This window comes from Zalophus californianus, chromosome 1 (assembly GCF_009762305.2).
Source record: "Zalophus californianus isolate mZalCal1 chromosome 1, mZalCal1.pri.v2, whole genome shotgun sequence".
NCBI lineage: Eukaryota > Metazoa > Chordata > Mammalia > Carnivora > Otariidae > Zalophus > Zalophus californianus.
In genome coordinates this window covers 136,779,252-136,800,081 of record NC_045595.1, presented here as the reverse complement: position 1 = coordinate 136,800,081, position 20,830 = coordinate 136,779,252, and the positions used below count along the sequence as shown (strand labels likewise).

General features: G+C 44.3%; 1 protein-coding gene across 3 annotated transcripts in view; it reads left to right on the top strand.

Moving 5' to 3' along the window:
• The first annotated feature begins 5,840 nt into the window (after window positions 1-5,840).
• Window positions 5,841-20,830, top strand: part of DGKG (diacylglycerol kinase gamma) — a 211,202-nt gene continuing 196,212 nt past the window's right edge. For all 3 annotated transcript variants that reach the window (XM_027586646.2, XM_027586645.2, XM_027586641.2), the window contains exon 1: window positions 5,841-6,107. The gene's annotated coding sequence lies outside the window, so the exon portion shown is untranslated. The remainder of the gene's footprint in view (window positions 6,108-20,830) is intronic.

Genomic DNA, 20,830 nt, shown 5'->3' with positions numbered 1-20,830 from the left:
TGCCTTCTTTAAATTCAATCCAATATTATTGATCCCCTATTATGTACAATACTCTGTGGGTGATAGGAAGATGATTAAGACGTAGTCTAAGGAAGATCGATTGCAGTCACAGGAATAGGGCGGGGTAGCCGATTGTAAGTACCAGAACAAATTATAAACAAATTTCAATGGACAGGAGAGAGGATAATGAACTTATGTGAGGTATGTGTAAGAAGTGACACAACAGAAAGAGCCAGAGAGAAGAAAGGCAGTTCTCTTGGCCATGGGAGCAGCCTAAGTAGGATACAGAGAGGGATGAGTGCAAGGTAGGTTTGGATGATGAAGCTGGTGTACTGGATCCTTGAAGGGCTTAGCAGATGGATGAGTAAAATGACTAAACTGGGGCCACTTAATGGAGAGCCTCGAATACCATTTTAGGGAATATCCACTTTATTCTAAAGCAGTAATAACAATAATTGCATTTATCAGGAGCTTACTATGTGACTAACACTTTGCTAAACTTTTTATAACTATTTCTTCTAAACCCAGCAAAAGCATATGCATAAATATCACTAGTGCATTTTATGGATGAAGGAGCTGAAGGCTTGAAGGTTTTTAAGTGAAGGGAGGGCTCTGGGATTTATACTTTCAGAAAGTAATTCCGGCAGCAGCAAATGAGAAGGACGGATGAGGTAGGTGCCAGCACTTAGGGGCCTCGCTTCACTTCTAACATATTGTGATATATGGTCCCCCCAAACTGGTTAACAAGAGATAAAGAAGTGACTGATATTTCTAAAAATGGACTGATGCTTTCAAAAGTTTTGAGTTGGGCAGGCTTTGAAGCATATGGTCATTTATGGAATGAGAACCTTTTCCTCCCTGTGGTTTTTCCCAGGGGCCCCCATGAAAGCTTCCCCTCCAGGGAACACAGTGAAAAATTCTACAGCAGTGTCCCTGACCAGAGTAATGTGAGTGAACCAAAATTAGCCTCTTTACAAGCTCATTAAAGCATAAAGGTTAGCATCCATTGCCCAAAATATAACAGGAAGGCGAAAGGCTCTTTTCTTTCTTTTTCTCCCCGCTTACTCACACTTCCCTTCTTTCCACCATCTCTCTCCTGACAGGCAATAATCAAAGCAGGATTTCGGATGGGTCAGTATCTTTTTCACGGTCAAGTAAACTCAATCAAAGTTCCTGAGAAATCCACTGTGAGTAACTCAAGGGACAGTGCGGAATTCTTAGGTGGGGGGCAGACTCACTGTCTTGCTACTCAGTCCTAAAGTTTTCACGTTAAAATAAGTTTCCTTAGGAGCCAACAATTTGCTGACCCGAATTGTTGCTTCCTAGGAAGCAGACAAGTGAGTAACTGATATAACTGGGTTTGTTTTGTTTCGTTTGTTTTTAAAACAGACTGTCTTATGGAAACGGACTATATTAACTATACATTTTCTGCATAGCACTTCTAAATATACAAAGTATTTTCACACTTGCTTCATCATTACCCCACCCAGTGATGCAGGTCTTTCTATCCCCACTTTACAGAAGAGGGAACTACAGCTTAGAGACACAGACGAGGGTCTCCCAGCTCTATCTAAGTGGTCTATTTATTACTCTTAACCTGATGGATTCTCTCCTGTGCTTTTCCCCAAGCTTATCAGTTGGTATTATGGGAATTTTCTTTGTCAGGGGTTTGTAAGGGGTTCCCACCCTGGTGATGGGGCAGGACTTAAAAGTTGTTCAGTTGATAGTACTCAGAGTATCAGAGCCAGAAGGGGTTGTAGAGACCATTTCCAAACTCATCTTACCAGTAAGAAAACTGAGGCCCACAAAGGGAGCTGACCTGCTGACATTCCCAGGGCTGGATCCACAAATCCCATTCATGATAAACTGTGACCAGGAGCGAGCCTCCCGGCCCTTCCATCCCCATCCCACCATCTCACAACCTCTCTTGAGCACAGCCTTCACAATCAAAGCAAAGAGGAAAATGAAGTTCAGGACTTGGCTGAGATCAGTCCCCAACCTGTACTTGTTTGATAAAATGGAAAGATCCCATCAATTATGGCATCATGAACTATCAGGAGGAAGGCAGCTTGGAAATCATCTGGTAGAATCCTCTGGTTTTGTAGGTGAGAAAAGTGAGGCACAGAAAAGCAAACGAAGCCCCTGGAGCAGAGACTTGAACCCATGTCTCCACGTCCTCAGTCACTGACCCCACCTCTGTAACCTCAGCTGTCTGCAGTGTCATGTGCTGTTCACCCAGTTTGTCAGACTGTCCAGCTTAAAAATTTCCAGACACAGGTACCTGACTCAGCCCTGGTTTTGCCTTGGCAGTGGAGATCAGGCATCAGCTGCCGGCTTGAATGATGTGTTCCCCCAGCAACATGGCGAGTGTGAGCTGCCAACATTGAAGTCTCAGGGAACGTTAAGTGTTGCGCCAGTTAAACATCCAAAAATGCCCTGTCTCTCAGAAACAAGCGTGACTCATCGGAGTGCTTGGGCTATGACTGGGAATGGCATTACAGTGGCCAGAGGAGCTAAAAAACTCACGCTCACAAGCCTCCAGCTTCTTTGCCCCTGGCTCCTTGCTCACAGCTCTCTTCTCCAACTTAGAGCCCAAACACCGCCCCCAGGAAGCCCAGACCTCCTCCTTGCTGAAGACTTGACTATTCAAGCCTGGAGAAGGTCTCCCTCCCTACTCAAGCCCTGAGAATCTGTTCTATATAATTGAGCACTTGATATTAGACTGTCTTTTATTCCTTCTTAATCATTTTGAGTGTTTGTTTCATAGCTGCATGGATTGCAAATGCTCCGAGGGGAAGAAGTAAGCTTCCTCACTTCTGTCACTGCAGAGCAGAGACATGCTCAGGCTCACAGCTACTCCTGGCTTCAAGACCCTTTCCACTTTACCTTGCCTTCACACACACAGCAAATGCGCAATAAATCCTCACTTGTTTCCCTGTGGCTTCAGCATTTTCAAAGATAGTTCGGCAGCCAGAGCCTCTGTCAGCCCACACCAAGCCTCTGTGCAAATCAGGGAAAATTCCTTCCTCTAAGCAGACACAGCCCTGCCAAGCTGCATGGCTCTCAGGCTCTCAGGACCTCAGCCCTTCAGCTGGGCGTCCCATGCAGTGAGGCCCCTGCACCACCCGGGCTCTGGTCCCTCACGAGGGCAGCAACCAGATCTCACTGGCTTAGGCCCTCCTTGGCTCTCCATTCTGACAGGGGCACAGGGGCGGACTTTCCTGGGAAAACTGGCATCAGAGGCTTCCCCAGCTTACTTCCCAGACCCCTCTCTGCCAAAACCAAGCAAGAACAACAGAAAAGGTCCCCCTTTGAGAGCTCCTCAGTACTCAATGCACTGAAGTCTACACTATAGGCAGGGTACTTGGGGGCCTTCTCCAATAGAGTCCCAACCTTCCTTCCCTGTGCTGAAGACCCAGAACTTACCATGGATTGTCCTCCTACTATGCCCTCAGCCTAGAGTGCCCTTGTCCTGCAGAGCTTTGTGTCAGATCCCCACTCCCCTTTCAAACACAAGCCTTAACTCCTCCCTGATGTCACAATCCAAATAACCATTCTCCTTGGTGCTTCTCCCTAACCCCCAGCCCTCCCTGCCTTCCCCATTGCTTTGACCTCTGTTACAACCCTTCCCCCAAATTTTATTAGTGTGCAACCCAGTGGTCAGCTATCTTCAAGCCCTCTGTCCACACAGGCTTCTCTGTGCTCACCCTGCATCAGCCCAGATGCTAAACGTAGCCCCACCCTGAGTTCCCCAAAGGTGTCCCCTCACAAACAAATTGAGGAACAATATTGCCTTTACAAATGATTGTGTTACAGGAAGGGTGGAGAGCAGAGACTTCATAGTCATACACACCCCCACCCCCCTTCCCAGCAAACTCTTTACAATTCTCAGTAAGCCCTCCTGTTCTCCAAATCTTTGCTCAGGGAGTTTCTCTCCTCAGTCTTCCTCAGCGAGCTGCAGATCAAGTCAGGCCTCCATACTCTCTCTCTGCATGGTTTCCACATTCCTTGCATCCAATGTATTCCCTTCCTATTCTAAGAGGCAGGACCCCATACCTGCAAGCATGCAGCCCCAAATCCATCCTGATGGTCAGCCAAATGGAGGCTCTCCATCAGTTCTGCCTTCTTTAGAAAGAGTCAGGAATTGAGCAAAGAATGTTTTTCTTATGACATGCATATGAGTGTGTTTTCCTCCACAGATAATGCAGTTCAGAAGGCAAGGAGCGTGTCTTTCACATCCACCCAACCTAGCACTGTGAGAATATACACAGTAAGCCTGTGAGCAGCCTTCTCCTCTAGCGGGGACAGGGACGGTTCTAAGCCCTTTCTGTCTTTTGGTTCTTCTTTCTTCCCAAGGAAAGCCCAGGACTAGAGTCAAAGGAAAGTGCCTGAAGACACAGTAGGAGCTTAACAGATAGTTGTGAAATGAATGAGTCAGTGAGTGAAAGGGAAACCGGATAAAAGAAAAACGTCAAGAGCACCCTCACTAGGGTTGTAACAGTCTAGCTAAAGGGAGCATTGAGAACCAACCAGGGATGGTAGAATGAAATGAGAATAGTGAGTGATAGGGTGAAGTGTGAACACGGGGCTGCGGTGTTGGCTCTGCCTTCACTGCCACGTGGAACCTTGGGGAAATCTCTGAAGCTCAGTTCATCTGTCCCATCAGCCTGCCTGCACATGGTCTAATACGGACACTGATCATCAGGGTGCTCAGAGCTGTCTGACATTCATGTTTGAGTCGTGTACCCCAAACGCCCAGACACCCAAGGCCCCTTGGTGCCTCTGCATCCGCAGAAAGCTTTTCTTGGCTGCAGTCCTGACCCGGGGACCTTCACTGCCTGCTGGCGGGAAAGAATTCTCAGTTGCAGAAAATAGTAAACTCTACATATTTTACAAATGAGAGTCCAAACTCCCGATGACTCTAAATGTGGTGTGAAATGGATAGAAGTCATGCTGCTGGTGTGCCATGCCTGAGATAGTGTCACTACCACCACCACCAACCCATGCGGACAGGCACGTCCGGGAAAAAGAAGCAACAAGTCAGGGTGCCTTGGCCAGTGTTGGCCTTCATCCCTAACCCCTGACCCGCAGCCCCTTTTCTGTGCTTTTCCACATTTTTAAAGAACAGATTGCTGCGCGGGAAAACTGTCCAGAGTCGCCTAAAAACAAAGGAGAAAGGGAATTAACAGCTCTCAGTCCTGAGGTGTGATCCGGCCAGCGCCGGCGGGATGCGATGGTCCCCACCAAACCTGCGGAGGGAGAAATCTTTTCAGATTGAACAGTCACCAGTCTCCTGCCACCAGGGCCAGAGATGTCAGATAATGTGCCCTGGGCGGGGAAGCGATTTGGAGGTTAGAGACATTGAGTCCCCGGGAAACGGAGAGAACTTGTTGATTTTTAATTTGCATTTTTTCCCCTCTGATTTGGTCGGGCTATTAAGGCAGATGTGGAAATGCCCAGTACGTATTCGGTTGGTCAAGCAGTTGTCCTCCGTTCCCGGAGTCAGCTGGCCTCTGACGCTCTGAGGAGCCCACCACTGCTGCGTCCTCCCCGAATCCCTAAGCCTCTGACTCCTCCTCCCGGAGCGAAGCTCCATCAGGGAGAAATGCCCGAACCGCGCGGCGCCCGCGCCCAAGTTGCGCCAAAGGTCGCAGCGAGCGGATCCGCATTCACGCGTGTGCGGAACGCGCGCGCGCGTGTCTGTGTGTGGCGCGTGTGTGTGTGCGCGCGCGCGCGGGGGTGCGGGGCGGGCTCTGCGCCCGGGGGCAGGGCTCCGCGGGAGAGTGGCAGGCGGACTCGCCGGGCGGCTAGGGGCGGGGCGCCGCAGTGCCGTAGTAGCGGGCAGCCGGGACGCACTGCTTTGGAGCCGCGGATACGCGGGCAGGCGCAGGACCCCGGCTCTGCCTTTCCCCAGCACCGCCGCCCTAGCTCCGCGGCGCCCTCTCGGGCTGCCCCCTCCTTGAGAGGGCTGCGCTGGCGGGAAGGCGCACAGACCACAGCCTTGGTCCCCCTTCGGTCTCTCGGTTCCTCTTTCCTCCTAAGTAAGGGAATAAGCCCCGAGGAAGGAGCGCCCCGGGGAACCGCGCAACCAAGTGTTGCATGGTGAGGTAAGACGGCCGCCGGCGCAGCGGAGGGGGCTCGGGCTCGCGGGCGGCCGCAACTTGGGAAAGGAGGGCAGAGCGGGAGCCACTCGCGGCCAAGGAAGGGAGCCGCGGGCGAGGCCACTGTGCCCACCGTGGCGATGCCACCTGCCGCAAAGCCCCTGCGGGAGGAGATGCTCAGCTGGAAGGCTGAGGACGCGGGAGCGGCACGGGTGGGGCAGCGGCTCCCTCTCCGACTGGGAAGATCTTCCACACCCCAAAGGTGTGCGGGCGGGAGGCAGCTTTGCTCCAGGCACTTGGCTCCAGCCACTGACCAGATTTTCGCCTTCTAGACGTACCTTGCTTCCTTGGTAGCCAGTTCGCGCGCCAGGGTGCTCAAGGGCGGCGAGGAGCGGGGACACTTTTCCTAACGTCTGGCCGCCAAAGCCTCTGACCGTCCCGCGGCGTTCCAGGACTTTGGGACAGTCCGCAAAGCCGCTGGCCTAGGGCAGCTTGAAGGGAGGCTGGAGAGAACACTGACACCTTGACAAATACAAGCTAGGGAGGGAGAGAAAGGTCGGGAGAGAACATAAAGCTGACCTGTTTAGTGACCGAGTCACGACATGCGTGTCCGTGTGTGTGTGTCTTGAAGGGCGAGCATCTAGTATCACCTGTGGGGCTTTCCAAAACTCCGCTAGGCCACCTCACCCTGCATATTCTGACATTTTCTTCCTCTGGATGGGTGGACTAGAATTTGCGGAGGGGGCCGCGGAGTTCCGGAAAGCCCTACAGGTGACTCTGCTGCGCCGCCCCCACCCCCGCCATCACTGCAGTGGGAAGCCTGGGACAGGAGCGAGGAGGCGTCTCCAGATGTGAGCGATGCAGCGGCGGAACTCAGAGTGGCGGGCACGACTCCTCCTCCCCGCCGCCGAGGGTCTGCGGCAGCGCCCGGTGATGTGTGGCTGCACCGCAGTGGCGCGCGGGTGAGCTGAGAACCCGCCGACGCGCTCGCGGCCAGGCCCGCTCGTCCCGCTGCATGACCTCGCCGTCCCGGGAGGGCCCGGCAGCGCTGTTTGTCGTTCTTTCATTTCGGGGTCTGGGGGGCATGCGCCTTGGGTTTGGAGGTGTGGACCAGGGGTAGTCACTGATGAGGGGCATCGGTCAGGACACAGGGCTGGAAACAGGCCCTCAGGTTCGAGTGGGGGGAATGAATCCGGGATTTCGGTGCCTGGGATGCTTTGTGTAAAATACAGCCCCCAGAGCCACTTGCTGGAGCACAAGGCACCCTCAGTTGTCAGTGGAGGACATTAGATCGTAAGGGCAGTTGTCATCACGGTTTGGTCACGTACTTACACGCACACACCGCTACCTTTGTGCTTTATGATCTTCTCATTCCAGGGATATGTCCTAATTAACGTGGGAAGGGACTTCGCCGCTTGACGTGTTACAAAGGGCTGTATTTGCCAGAGAGTCCGTTCTGAATATAAATTATACGCATTAAATAAAGCAGGTGCAACTAAGCTAACTTCCCTGTTGTACCCCTGGTCTTTTAAGTCTTCTCTTTGCCAGTCACCCTTAACGTTTATGTGTCTGTGTAGCATTTATGAGTAGCACTGTAGGCATTATCTCAGGTATTTTTCTGGGAGGGGTGCAAGTAGAATCTTTCCCACCTTACACTTTTTTTTAATTTTATTTTATTATGTTAGTCACCATACAATATTGTATGGTCACCTTATACTTTTAGTTCAGTGTTTGGTTCAGATCAATCAAGACCTGGGAAGAAAAGGATAAATATCAGAGCATCTTGGAATCTAGACTCTCAGAGATGGGAGAAACCACTAAGGACACCAGTTCCGACTCCCCCACCAGCTCTCCACAGAGCACTTTCAACAGGTGGCACCCAGAGGTCCCAGCTGTGCACTCTGAGGCTCTACCAGGGGAACAACCCTCTCCTGCTGATCCCTGGGGGAGGAGGCTGCCCCCAGCTCCTGCTTTGGAAGAAGGGAGAGTTGTGGTAAAATTCTTTAAAAACATCTTACTGTCTTCCATCATTACATATATCTTTTTAGTGTAAAAGTAATTCGAGTGGAAGGAAAAAATTAGGGAAGTTGGAAAGTGTGCGAAGAATCAAACCAACCACCCACAGTTCCACCACCCAATTTTCTCACTGTTACTATGTTGGCATATTTCTTTTCTATCCGTTTTTTGCCTTGAAATCATATAAACTATAGTGAGCCTACATTTATTGAGTATCTACTAAATGTACATTTTAAGTGCTAAGTATTTTATATTCATTGTGTCATTTAATCCTCAGAAGACTCTCTGAGGCAAGCATCATAACCAAAGCCACAGAGTTCAGGGGACTTGCCCTAGCCACACAGCTAGTAAGTGGCACACCCAGGATTTAAACCCAGGCTGAGTCCTGAGTGGTTGCCTAGCCTCTGTAACTATTGCTTCTCTGCTCTCCCTGTCCCCTCAGTGAGTGTTGTAGCAAAAGTCCTTCGCGAACATCATTTTCATGGCTGTATATTATTACACTATTAGTCATTTAGCAACTACAAATAACGCTGCACAACACCCCTGATGCATACATTTCCCAAATACTTTCTTTGGCTAGATTCCCAGAAGCAGAATCACTGGGCTAAAGGGCATGAATGTTTCAAGGCTCCTGATATATAGGACAAGCTGCTTTTTGAAAAGGTTCCACCAATTTACACTTCCATTACACTGCTCTGCCACAGTCAAAGCAGATGACCTCTAAAGACTCAAATAGACCAGGGCCTCATGTGACCAAACCACACCACCCAAGCATCCCCCTGGCCTTCTGGGAGAAGGAATCACTCACATCATCCAGCTGTATACACACACACCTGTGATTATGGAAACTATACAGTATAGAGCTGTACCTGCTTTTATGTGAGCCAATGTCAGTTGCAGAATTTTCTGGCTAGATGTCACATATCAGCTTTGGGCAAATCAAACATTGTGTAAAATATACAAATGTTCATAAGATCCCACTTCTCCATGTAAGTAATTAGAATAATCCTTACTCCTATTAAAGTGCATCACTGTCACAGCCAGATTCCGCCAGTCCAGCCAATCCATAACAGCTTCTTCATGTACTGGCCATATTCACAGAGCCGTTTGTTTATACCGAGGAAAAGAACTCCGCATCAAAACCACAGTGGGAGTTGATGTTACCTTATATGTAACAGAGTTCATCTGCCTCCCTACCCCCCACCAAATCAGTTAAGGTTAGTGACTACTAATAAAGCAATAAAAAATAAGATTATATACGACATCCAAAAAAACGCCCCCAGGTGAAGAAGATACAGCTGCAGAAGAGAAATGAAATTAAGCAATACAAAAAGACACAAAGGGGAACTGTTTGAAGACAACAGATTGGCCCTAGGCTATGAGTTTTCCCTAAGACAGTGTTTGCCGCATGGCCACCTCTGCCACCAGCACTGGGTCTCATAGCCCTGGAATATAACCTGTTGTTGTAAATTGAATAAATATTCATTGAGTCCCCTCTCTGAAATCTATTCAAGACTCTGCTCAGATCTTAAACCATCCTTCTGGGAAGCCCTCCCTGACTGTTCATCTGGGTTAGACCTCTCTCTGCCTCACCCATAGCACCTGTGCGTACACTTCCCTCACTACGGTGAAATCACTTCTCTGCATAGCCCCACTAAACTGTGAGCTCATTAAAGGTACAGCCCTCCTCATAGCCGCAGCACCTGAGATAGAACTTTTGCACCACAGACCATTAAATGTGGTGAACGAACAAATAAGAGAATTTTCCAGGTACTGTACTGGTGTGCTTTTTGTGCGTTTCTCTTTCCATGCATCTTTTTTTTTTATCATGTTATGTTAATCACCACACAGTACATCATTAGTTTTTGATGTAGTGTTCCATGATTCACTGTTTGCGTATAACACCCGGTGCTCCATGCAGAACGTGCCCTCTCTAATACCCATCACCAGACTCACCCATCCTCCCACCCCCCTCCCCTCTAGAACCCTCAGTTTGTTTTTCAGAGTCCATCGTCTCTCATGGTTTGTCTCCCGCTCCGATTTACCCCCCTTCATTCTTCCCCTCCTGCTATCTTCTTCTTCTTCTTTTCTTTTTAACATATAATGTATCTTTATTTGCTCAGACTAGGCAGCCTCAGAAATGTACCAGGAAAGTATCTAGAGCTGTGCTGTCTATGTCCACATGGGACTATTTCCATTTTCATTTAATTCATTAAAATTAAATAAAACTTAAAGTTCCATTCTTCAGTCACGTCAATCACATTTGTAGTATGTAAATGCCACATATAGCTTCTGGCTACCACATTAGGAAATGCATGTGTAGAACATTTCCATTGTGGCAGAAAGTTGATCTGGACGGTGCTGGTTGGATTGTGAGCTTGGCGGGGGCAGGGGATGTGAATCCACCATATTCCCTGCAACCAGCACAGTACCTGGCCCCGGAGGAGGAGGGAAGCGGGGAGAAAGAAAGGGGAGGGATGGTAGTAGTAAATGGAGTAGTAATATTAGGTATACTATTTATTGGGCGCCTACTTTGTGCTCCACATGGTGCTGTATTTTGTATATGCATTGTCTCACTTAATCTTCACATCTCTCTGAGCCTGGTATTAACCCTGTTGTACAGACAGGAAAACTGAGTCTCAGGAAGTCTAAGTGCTCATGAAGCTAGTAGGAGAGGCTGCGTTTTAACTCAGAGTCCAGTGATTTCAGAGCCTGCTCTCTTAGGCCTTTTTCTTTCCTGCCTCAGTAAATGTCGTGTGTGGTATTGTGGATGTGAACTGCCATCAGCTTGACTTCCCATGGAGCCAAAGAAAGGGTATTTTTGAAGGCTTCCCAAGGGAAATAATTAGTATAATTTGCGCGTGTTAATGGCATTTCAAGAGTGCAAAATTTTGCTGGGCGCTCCAGAGGCCTTGTCCCTGGATGAGTGACAAGGGAGAAAGGAACTCACCCACAGCATGGTCTGACCAGAGGGCCAAAGCTGAGGAGAGCAGACCGGCCAACCACTACCACTCACAGAGGCCTGTCACCACCTCTGAGGGAAATACTGACTTGGCTAGGATCTCACAGCCAGTTCATGGCACAGCCTGGCTCCAGCCTCCCTAACCAGTGCCCTTTGCACTGCTCCACGCTGCCTCCTATGTCATTGGCTTCAGTGTCTTCACTGTCATTGTCAGTCTTGCTTCAGTTTTCCCTGTCTTTGTTCTTAAAGAATAAAATGCAAAATTTCAAGGGAGGCTGAATTAGTCTTAAATAGAGAGAGATTATTACCTGCTTCATCTTCCATTTCATATTTCTGTTAAAACTCTGTAAGGTTGAATTGGGAATCTATAACAGTAATACCTGTTGAGCTTAGTGCCAACTAAAAAAAAAGAAACCAACTCTCTTTTAAATTGCCTCTTGAACTGTATCACCTGCAGCACACCCCCATGCTCGTACAGATGCTACGTGGGACCTGAATATAGAGCCCTTGCATTTATTACTCCCTTCATCTTGTTCAATTTAGTCTCTGTTGCCAAATTGCCCAAATATTTCTAGCTTTGATTCTGTTATCCAGTATATTTACTGTCCCTTCCAGCTGGCTTCCTGTCATCCCCAAATCTGATGAGCGTGACCTCTTCAACTAAGTCATCGATAAAAATGACGAACATTTCGGAATTCTGACGCATGTCATTATTTGCTCCCTCAAGATGGATGTTAATTCATTAAGTAAACAACACTCTTTCAGAAAATTTATTCAACTTTTTATACTATTACCCAGCCCATATTTGTTCGTCTTTTTCAAAAAATTTTCAAAGGAATCTTATCTAAGGTTTTGATAAAGTCCAGATACCCTTTATCACTGGTATTTCCCTGATCTGCGTGCCAATTACATTGTCAAAGAAGTTATTTTGCTAGTTTGACATAAGCTGCTTTCAGTTAACTCTTGTTCATTCTTAGAGATCACAACTTAAGTCTTAAAAATCTCATTCCACATTCTATTCCAGAATGTTCTCTGGGATTAACATCAGCCCCTCAAGTTAAGAATTCTCATATATTATTTTTCCCATTACAAAATTAGAACCGTTTTTGCCCTGGAGGTGATGGTGTCGGTAGCAGTGATGGTGGTGGGGATGATGGCGGTTGGCAGTGAGGAGGGTGGTGGTGGCTCACTTACTCTATGATTCTGAACAGATTAAGGAGAGTGGTCCAGGGATATCAGTTACATGTTGTCTTAGCTCCCTGGGATATTATTCAGTTAGGCCAAAAGACTTGGATTAGTTTGAGGCAGATCTAAGAGTCTCTAGCATCATAGAAAATGATATCAGGGAAGGAGTACCCTTCCCTGATAGGGAGTACCCAATCCCAGGCCTTCATTTTAAAGTGAGGAATCCTCCTCTACCTAAAGATGTAGTGTCCTGCATGGGGTCCCACATCCCCGAAAAGAACTGGGGTCTCCCACTCTTCCCCAGGGCATAACTCCATGTCTTCGTCTTCATTTCTGAAGAAGCACAGCCTTCGTTTTTTGTTTTTTTGGGCTTTTTTTTAGAAATGTCCACTTTCCTCTTGGAATTAACCTCTGAAGTCATTGATGCCTCAGTGAAAATTCAAGATTCTTTCCTGGCATTGTGATTTAAAAGGAGAAAGTAAGAGAGCTTGAGGACTCTCGTTTTCCAAGTGGGAAATGGGGCCAAAAGTTCTTCAAGTGAGGACAGGGGCACAGATAGAAAACGTTCAAGTAAGAAGATTTTTTTTAATTAATAAAAATCGCGAGAATAGTAACCATCCTTTGCATGTAACCACACTTAGAAGATAACAGCGTGCTCATATTCATGAGCTCTCCTGATTCCAGTCATGCTTGTGAGACAGCACAGGTACCTCCAGCCTTCTTTTAGTAGTGTGATTTCATTAAAGCAGAGGCCGTGGGGTCTAGAAGAGTCTGTTATGGCAAGACGGGATGACAGGTAAAACTCAGTGGCAACGTAGCTGCTGACAGATCCCAGACCCACCTGCTCAGCTGGCCATTTGGGCCCACCACGCTCTTCTGGGTGGTATGCATGGGGAGTTCTCTCCTCACTTAAGGCACAAACAGTGTTTCATCTATACAGAAACCAGCTTCCCTGGTGGCTGATCTGATGTGAAAGTTCCAAGTAGCCAGAGGTCAGCAAGGCCACTTACTTTGACCCTTAGATGCTGAAATGCTTGAAATGTTTGGCCTAAATGTTTTCATTCCTTGCTATATTTCTCCACTTCTCTGCTCTGGGACAGTGGCCCACAGCCCTTTACCAGCTGCCTCACTGTCCCTGCCTTTCAGTTCAAGTGGAGCTGGAGAAAGCTGTTTCCATCTCTGAGAGGGCCAGAGGATTCCTTCCAGAATTCTTGAGGTTCATGCAAAGGGAGGTGGGTGTTCTCATCCAGTTTCCCACTCTCCTCAACCCAGAGTCTCATCAACAAGTATGTCCATGATCCCCAGAATCCGACCCCAGGACACCCACTGGTGGAAGTTTGTACCCTCTGTTTTCCCATGCATGGATGTCCAGCAGCCTTTGGCTGATCACAAAGTGATCTTGCCCCCAAGCATTAGGAAGTCAGTAGTTACATGTTCCTATAGCTGGGGAAATTCCCTCTTTGCTCCAAATCTTCCACTGTTTCTAATCTGTAAATCATGCAAATATATTCCTGAGGAGATTCACCCTATCATTTGACTAACATTAAATCAGCAATATATACTGAACATCCCCTCTGTGCTAGGCATAGCAGAAGTTTCTGGGGATAGGACCCACTGGGTTTCCAGGAGCTGGGTAGGACAGAGCCAGAAACAGATATCATGTAGCATTATGTTTAGAGGAGATTTGGAGGAAGGTCACCTCCCCAGCCTAGGAATGTATTAGACCAAGGAGGTCAGGCATTACTCTTTGGAGTAGATGAAATTCAGCTGAAATTTGAAGGTTGGGTAGAAGTGAAGAAGTGTGGGTAATACATTCTGAGTGTGGGTAATAGAGGGAGCAGTGCAAGCAGAGGCTCAGAGGCAGTTCTTGTCTCCAGTTCAGTGTTGCTGAAGTAAAAACCGTGATTCGAGAAGTGATGGGAGACAAGCCTGGAAATGTGGGCAGGAGAGTCTTGTCTGTCAAATAAAAGAATGTGGATCTTTTCTGGTAGATAGCGGAGGGCCACTGGGAAATTTTAAGTGGGAACTGACATGGCCAGATTTTAACATGAGCAATCCTTCCAGCTACAGTGTTGTGAGGGGAGAAGACAAGAAGCAGGGCTGCCCATTGGGGGACTTCCGTGGGAATTTAGGTGATGTGAGGACTGAACAAGGTGGTACAGAGGGAAGGACAGAATCAGGAAAGAACTTGTAATTAAGTGGATGTGAGTGGAGTGAGGGAAGCAGATGAACAAAGGGCAGCCCCCAGGCTTCCACTTCGTGTGCCTGGAAGAATAATGGTTGCAATGACCATGAGAACCAAGGAACAGGGTAGAGTTCAATAATGACAGGTAACAAACTGATTCAGTTTGGGGCATGTTACATTTGAAGCGTCAGTGAGAGATCCAGGTGGAGACGTGGTTGATAGATGAGTTCTGTGGCTAGAAACCCAGATTAGGGAATCATCACTCTTAAGTGGTAGGTGACACCGCAAGAGCTGATGAGATTATGAGAGTCGATTTTCATTTATCTTGATATAGGTACTACCAGTATCTGAAAGATCCATGTCAAGGAGATCCGTGCCTCTTCAGTAAGGGAAGGACATTTCTCACAGCACTGAGAGTCCGGGCTTGATAGGCAAGCTGTGCCAGTAGCCATTTGGTGACTCAGCTAGACCTTCAGTGTTCCTTCTGCCAGGTGAATGCTCAAGCGTGGATTTTTTTTTTTTTTCTGAAACATTTATCCTCCTCTTCCGCATTTGAGCTTCACAAATATGTAATCAAGGTCCTCTTCTCTAGACCTGTGGTTCTCAACACTGGTTGAACATTAAAATCACCTGGAGAGCATTGCCGAACTATCAGTTCTGGGTTCCACTCCTGGAGGTGCTAATTGAATTGGTCTGAGGTCAGGGCCTGGACCTGAGTATTTTTTTAAGGAGCCTTAAGTGACACAGAGTTAAGAACCACTGCTAACCAAGAAGTTTCCTCAGTGATTCCTCTACAGGGTTTTTAATTCCTTAGCCTCTCTGGTAAAATCTCCTGAGTGCAGTACATCTTCTCTAAAAACCCACTTTAGCATGTCAGAACCTACACTGGACACCGCACTCCAGTCATGATCTTGTCTGCACATTACCCCTGTCTTTGCATTCAACAGTTATTTCTCCCTCATGCCTGCAAGGTTCCTGGGAAGCTTTGTTAAATATCCGGTCTCTGAATTACATAACTAATATACCTGTCAAAAAGACTTAAGAATCACCTGCTATGACTTCTGAGTGAACCTTGGTTAGTTCCATGGAATCCTTGCTTTCTCTTCCAAGTGCTCACAAGGCAGCGCTCAGTCTAGCAGTTCTTGAATTTTGATTTTTGCCTGGAGACTCTTCCGTCAGAGATTCTGATTCAGAGATGGACATTGGTGGCCCAGAAGCAGCATTTTTCACCAGCACTCAGGGTGACTCTGGTGCAGATATACTACCTTTAAGAAATACTGTGTTAAAAATGGGAAATGAAGAATACACATTTAACTCATACCTACTCCCCTAATTTTTTATTGAAATGACCAGATTAATATATAAATATTTGAAGATATTTATTATAGTACTGACAGCCAGAAAAGGATACCAGTGTAATCCACATGTCACAAATTTTGACCACAATACATGATAAACAGTATACATGAGAGTGAATCAAGGGAAAGCTCAACTAACCCATAAGTCACCAGAGTGGAAGGAAAAGTTGGCCTGCAGATAAAAAGGAAGGAACTCCTCCTAGAAGAATTTCACTAGCTACTCTAAGGGTAAAGGACAGGGGCTACAAAAATGGGAGAAAATTATTTGCAAATCATATATCTGAAAGTGGGTTGATATTCAGAATATATAGAGAACTCCCCAAACAACAACAACAAAAAAACAAACAATCCAATTAATAAATGGGCAAAGGATTTGAGAAACATTTCTCCAAAGAAGATGCACAAACGGCCAGTAAGTACATGAAAAGATGCTCAACATTGCTAATCATTAGGGAAATGCAAATCAAAACCACAATGAGATACTACTTCATATCCATTAGGATAGCTATTGTCAAAAAGAGAAAAAAAAAACAAATGATGAGGATGTGAGAAGTTGGAACCCTTGTGCACTGTTGGTGAGAATGTAAATGGTACAACCACTATGGAAAACAGTATGGTGATTCCTCAAAAAATTAAAAATAGGAATACTATATGAGCCATCAATTTCTCTTCTGGATATATAACCCTTGAAAGCAAGGACACGAAGAGATATTCATACACCTAAATACATAGCAGCATTATTCACAATAGCCAAAATGTGGAAGCAACTGAGTGTCTATCAGTGAACAAAGGGATAAACAAAATGTTGTATATACCTACAATGGAGTGTTACTCAACCTTAAAAAGGAATGAAATTCTGATGCATGCTGCAACATGGATGAACCTTGATGACATTTTGCTAAGTGAAATAAACCAGTCACAAAGGACAAATACTCACAGGAAGTATTTAGTATAGTCAAACTCCATAGAGACCAAAAGTAGAATGGTGGTTTCCAGGGGCTGGGGAAGGGGAGAATGAGGTGTTATCATGTAGTAGCACAGGGTTTTAGTTTTGTAAGATGAAAAAAGTTCTGTGAATGGATGGTGGTGGTGGTTGCACAAAAGTGTAAATGTACTTAATGCCACTGACCTGTATACTTAAAAATGGTTAAGTGGTAAATTTTATGTCATGGATATTTTACCACCATAAATAAACATAAATTGTATATAATGTATATTTTACCACCATTTTAAAAAGTATATATATAATATTACAATATATATCTCAATATATTTTATATATATGTTATATATATAAATACTGTGTGTGTGTGTGTGTGTGTGTGTGTGTGTGTGTGTATATAGGGGACTATAGCAGTGCTAGGAAGGTTGGTGATGGGAAATATCACTTCAGCATCTTAATCATATTAGTGCCTCCTCAGACACACCTTGGCCAACACACATGGTGATGGACCATGGGACTCACAGTCAACACATGGTGAAAGCTCACGAAAACAGTATTTAGCAGTTCAGAAGAAGGGAGATATCGAAGAATGTAAAACTAATTTCTCCCTGTAAAATAGACACTATTGAAAAAAAAGAAGAAAACCTCTTTTTTTTTTTTGAAGTTCCAAGTTCTATTTACAGAGATTCAAAAGAATGTAACAGGAACTATCAAAAGAAAGCAATCTGAGATTAGGAAACTTTCCTTCCTTTAAAATGAGAAATATTTTGCAGAATTAAAATCATGTAATGGAAACATGGACGTTAGAACAACGCAGAACACTAAAGATGAGTGTAAATTCTCACAGTTCTGATAGAAAACACATAAAGAAACAAACCAAAAGGGGGACGCCTGGGTAGCTCCGTCAGTTAAGCAACTAACTCTTGGTTTTGGCTCAGGGTCCTGGGATCCGACTGGAGTTGGGCTCCCTGCTCAGTGGGGAGTCCGCTCCTCTCCCTCTCCCTCTGCCTCTCCCCCACTCACACACACTTTAAATAAATAAATAAATAAATAAATAAATAAATAAATAAATAAATAACTTTAAAAAAAACTAATGAGTGAAAAAAATGGAAGCTATAATTCAATACATTAAATATTAAAATATGGATTTTTTTAAAAGAGAAAATGGAAGATGAGTTATAAAAAGTATAGGGAAATATTTTTATGATTTCAATTTAAAATATGTGTACCAGGGAAAATTAAAGACATACTCTAGTGGAAGTTACTAATTTATAAGATTTAAAAGAATTTATTGGTATGCAATCAGGGAAATAAACAGTATTTTTAATAAGCATGTGTCAGGTATTTTGTAGCACTGAGTGTCAGAAGGAAGTTGATAATATGGCTATAGAGTTTTGAGGTAATAAGATTATGGCCAAGAACTGTATTTAGTACTATGCAAGGGAAAAAAAAGATATTGTCAGACAAAAGAAGTACACAGAAAGTAGACCACCAAAATCCTTTAGTGGAAAAAGTATTCAAAATATTCTGATCAACAGGGAAATTAATGAATATTAAAATTGGGGGATGGAGATGATGTGATCTAAAAGATAGGAGGTGAACAATGAAATCAGTAGAGCAGATTTAATGTTTAAACTTTATTAATATGTTATGAAACAATACAACTGTCAAAAATAATTCTTAGTTTAAGAGATAGATAAGAAATTTAATGATAATAGTCTGAGTCTAAAAACTCAGATTACTCCAGAAAAACAAAAATGCTTGAAGTACTAAAGCTCTCAGTTCGTGCTGAGACACGTTGAATACTAGATACATTTTTAAAAAAGAGAGATGAATATAAGACTAGAAATGCCATATTTAACTTCAAAATTAGGAGAAAGATTTGGAATGGTATGGCCAAGATTAAAAACTAATAAAGAAAATAGCAAGGGAACATAAAAAAAGAAAGTATAAAATAAGACGATAGAAGTGAGGTCAAACATGTTATCACATTAAGTGTGAATGGCTTAATTGTTTCTATTAAAAGACAAAGAGACATGGATCAGGCAAAAACTAATTCTAAATATATGCTGTTTAAAACAAAGTGGGACAGAGAGGAGAGAAAAAAAGGAAAGAGTATAAATATACCAGGAAAATGCAAACCAAAGAAAGAAAGGAGAGTAATATTAATATTAGACAAAGTAGAATGGTACATTAACTGTGGCTAAAAGATATAATCTATTAGAAGGCATACTATCCATAAATATGTTGATTCTAAATAATATAAATATTTAAATATTTAAAATAAAATTGTCAAAACAATCACAGTGGGAAACAACATATTTGTATCAATCTCCAATATATTGAGTAACAAAAACAAATGAGTATGGAAAGAATTTTAAGGATATAAGGAGTTTGATGTGATGGATATATATGCAATGGATTTCATATTCAAGAATGAAAGAATATATATATATCTGTTAAAACACTTTTAAAATATTGAGAAATTTTGATCATCTTGTAAAATCTTGTGATACATTCCAAACAGTCGAAATTGTTCCGGCACAAAGGGGAAAATAAAATTCAAGTAGAGTTTCTCTAGGATAATATATTCTAGAAACTTGATGTAGCCTGGGACCTGCGCACATCCACCTGCCACTGTTAATTCAGCATTCAGTGAAAACAAGACCCAAGACCTGTTATTTGACAAGCATCAAATCTGTAGAATGCTTCCTTCTCTAAGAATGAGTAAAGAGTAAAACAGATAGGAAGTAAGGAAAATGCAAGATAAAGGAACAAAGAATAACATACAGAATGAAAATAAATGAGCTCCTCCAGCTGGACCTAAGAGAGTATTTTAGGAGACTGGAATGCTTTTAAGAGGGCAGGAAACCATGGCCTTCACAAACCAGAAGAGGACGAAAGCAGGCAGAGATGAAAATAAAATATGGTATGCAAAGATACAGATGAGATTGCAAGGAAACTAAAACACAACAGAATTAAAATCTCTTGGATGCAACTAATGAGCAGAGTTTGTTTTATAGAAAATCAAATCAAGTACATGGAGAAAGTAATGTTATAAAAGAGGATTAGCACTGAAGCCAACTTAAAAAGAGATGTCTAAATTATTGTTGTGGATCCAGTTTTAAAATTATATGGAGGGGGCATCTGGCTGGCTCAGGTGGTAGAGCACACAACTCTTAATCTCAAGGTCATGAGTATAAGCCCCATACTGGGTGTGGGGCCTACTTAAAAAAAAAAAAGTTTTCTAAAAATAAGGGCGCCTGGGTGCCTCAGTTCGGCTCAGGTCATGATCCTGGAGTCCCGGGATTGAGCCCCACATTGGGCTCCTTGCTCAGCGGGGAGTCTGCTTCTCCCTCTTTCTCTGCCCCTCCCCCTGCTTGTACTCTCTCTCAAATAAGTAAATAAAATCTTTAAAAAATTGTATGCAAAAGTAAAATATATTCAAAGAGAAGATACGCATTTGTTGCAAAAACTTATGAAACAGCAAGTTGGGATTTAAAGCCCCAGATTACATTTTTAAAAACCCAGAAAGACTGGTGTTTGTCGAGTCTACGGGAAAGGATGGGACAGTGAAAATAAAATGTTCTGAATTCCTTGGTTCAACTATGAGAGAGTCCTTCTGTTCTTGACATTTAATTTTAGAAAATAATGGTTATAGAATTTCTTTTCCACTAATCCATCTTCTAAACCCAGGGACTCTAAGGAAACATACTTCATATGAAACAAGACAGAAAATAAAGGAGATGGCGAGGAAGCATTAAAAAATAATTAAAAGGACCATGAAAATGATGAGATCAAGTACCTCAGTTATAACAGCTCCCATTAATGAACTAAGTGACCCATTTTTAATAAAGGTCTTCATCTTGTGCCGGAAAATAAAACTCAACCATACGTTGTTTACCAAATTCATCCCTGAAACGAAATGATGTGCAAAGACTCAAATGCTGAGACAAGGTGTAGAAGGCAGATGCAACAAACACTAAAGCAGAAGTCATGACATTGATATAAGACAAAATGCAGCTTAACACAAGTATCATTGAATAAGGCAATGAAGGTGGTTTTATATAAACAGAGGGT